The sequence below is a fragment of the Stylophora pistillata genome, chromosome 9 (genome assembly GCF_964205215.1).
Source record: "Stylophora pistillata chromosome 9, jaStyPist1.2, whole genome shotgun sequence".
Taxonomy (NCBI): Eukaryota; Metazoa; Cnidaria; class Anthozoa; order Scleractinia; family Pocilloporidae; genus Stylophora; species Stylophora pistillata.
In genome coordinates, this window is record NC_142527.1 from 7,148,380 (window position 1) to 7,150,946 (window position 2,567).

General features: G+C 38.4%; 1 long non-coding RNA gene across 1 annotated transcript; it reads left to right on the forward strand.

The window, feature by feature from the left end:
• The first annotated feature begins 1,357 nt into the window (after positions 1 to 1,357).
• On the forward strand, positions 1,358 to 2,367 carry LOC148723000 (uncharacterized). The gene is made up of 2 exons (XR_015991850.1): positions 1,358 to 1,697; positions 1,920 to 2,367. It is a non-coding gene; the product is annotated as an uncharacterized LOC148723000 (long non-coding RNA).
• Positions 2,368 to 2,567: the final 200 nt, after the last annotated feature.

Consider the following 2,567-nt stretch of genomic DNA (forward strand, 5'->3'; position numbering starts at 1 on the left):
TACGCTACCTTGAGTAGTACCTTGATTCAATAATTTCCAATCAGAAGAAATATTATTGTAGCAAATTCTTTGGTTTCTACCTTTCAAAACACACGGGTATAGTTTAATTATATATGGATTTAATTGGAGATTTCTCAACTTTCTTGCGAGCAAGAGCCAGAATACGGCAATTGAATTTTTTTTATTGGTTGATTGAAAAGGTGATGGACTCAACGCAGAAAGTGTGTTTTTCTGAAGGGATCGATCGATGTTTTAACAGTTTTTTTTTTTTTTTTGTCTTAATCAAATTTTTCCATTGTAAACTCCCAAACTGCCACTCGATGCGTGGAAAACATCCAACCACAGCCACTGCACAAAGCAATGACGGGAAGATGTTTTTCATGAAACGATGGATTGCTGTTGTTCCTGCCAAAGACGTACAAGTAGATATAAGTCATTTCATTAACTTGTTTGGAATAAAAAGTAGAAAAGAAGAGATTGTAGAGCCGGTGCAAGCGAGCGGATATGTAAATGTAGAAAAGTAAGATGTCAGAATAGCATGAAATAACAAATTCAAAAAAAGAAAGTCTGTGATCATGATCAGCATCAAAGGAGAAATCGAGATGTTTTTCTTGATATGTAAAGAAAATCGCGAAAAATGGTTGTATGTTTGAAAACACAGAAATGAGGTGCGTCGCCATTCAAAGCCTTTCTCAGGCCACACTTTCAGCATCTGCTTACACTTAAAAGTAAACCGTTCTGAAAATCCATCACACCCACGTCTAGGGTAATCCGAGAAGAAACTTCAGATGTTAATACAGAGGGTTTCCTTTCATATTTATATATGAATCTTAAGCTGGCCTGTACTTCTGTGATGCACTTCACCCAAATATTAGTAAGATGTCATGGCCTCCGAAACCTACCGAGCTATGTGATAGTGCAGTCAAACTTTCAGCAGAACTAGATGCGTTTCTATACTCTAAACTGGCAACACACACACACATCTCGGCGGAATATTCTGATCGCGTGCGGCGCCTTGTTACCTCTTTTGGCCAGGACATTATTTAAGGAGTTACGGCAGGAGTACAAAAACCACCCAAGCAAATACTGTTACCGTATGCCGAACAATGTTCAACTTATCCAGATGCCACACCGATTGGGGCATGAGATCGGTCCTTTGCCTGAAACTATCAAGCCATATATCAAAGCAACACTCCCGTGGGGTATTATAGATAGATTGGAGGAGACCCTTTCTGGTGCAGGGACCAAAAAGCCAGTGGCTAGGATGGATTTAACATTTCTGTCCTTAATGAGGTTCAACTATCTCACTGGCTGTCAACAGGTATCTCCCGAGTATCGATGTGCCTGCTAGTGACATGGCTACCGTTCACAAGGTTCTAGTGCAGTCTCTCAAGGTAAAGAACACGCTCAACTTAAAGAGCATCGGCTTCGTCATTGACTTAACACTGTATGCAAAGGCAAGCGAGGGACAATGGAAACAAAGCGCAAAATTGAAAGATATGGTTATGAAAATGGAAGTATTCCACACAGCATGCACCATGTTGTCCAACACTGGCAAACGCTTCCAGGATGCTGGCTTGCGGGAACTGTGTGTAGAGTGTGATGTGATAGCAGAAGGTTCTATTGCAGAAGTTCTAAAGGGACTTACTCGTGTATGAAGCCCGATACTGATAAATCCCTTGATTCCACTATTCCTGGTAAGTGGAAAAATTTTCTTTACAGAATTTTAAAAAATTAAAAATGAAAGAATGAAGCTGTAAACCTATTTGTTTCTGTACTTCTAAACATAGCAAACTTTACATAAAGTAACAAGAAATCACCTTTATAAAGTTATGTTTTTATAGACTCATGCATAATACAAATTTAACTGCCAACTGCAAGAAGAAAAAAAATCAAGGCCTTTGCCTTTAACTTTAAAGATGACAAGGACATGGGAGGGCAAAGACATGACATTGAAGAGAGGAAAACTTTAAGTGAGGGTAAGATTTAACAAACAAAATTCATTAAGTTTCATGGCTGAAGAATTTCTCCAGTTTTCTAATTTGCTCAAAGCATTCCAAAATGGGAAATTCAGGCCAATCCCGCATGACCAAAAACCTATAAACAACTGACGACAACAATTTCTTCTTACTATCCTCACAGAACCAGAAAGGAAGAAAAAGAAGACCCGAAAGAGAAGAAAGAAGAAAAATAATGAATCTCAGCAAGAAGGAAACGAAAAACCTAGTTAAAGTGTAGATGAAGTTATTAATAAGTGCAAAAATTATCATGCAATGTCTTCTATATTGAAATAGCCTTAACTTTTCTTTCAATACCTGTCAAAAAGTTATCTTTGCAAATGTGATGAGAATAAATGATATAAAGTTTTCCAATATGTATTATTCGACTGTAATCGGGCCAGATGGTATTATTTGACAACATTTTCCAGAGGCAAAGAGGTCAACGAGCTATAATTATATGCAACTGATAACAAAAGTTTTTGTTTCAGTCATTATGGTCATTATGCACTTATCAGCGGCCGTCCCAGGGGGGGAGAGGGTGACCCCGGGGAACCCCTGGGCATTTGC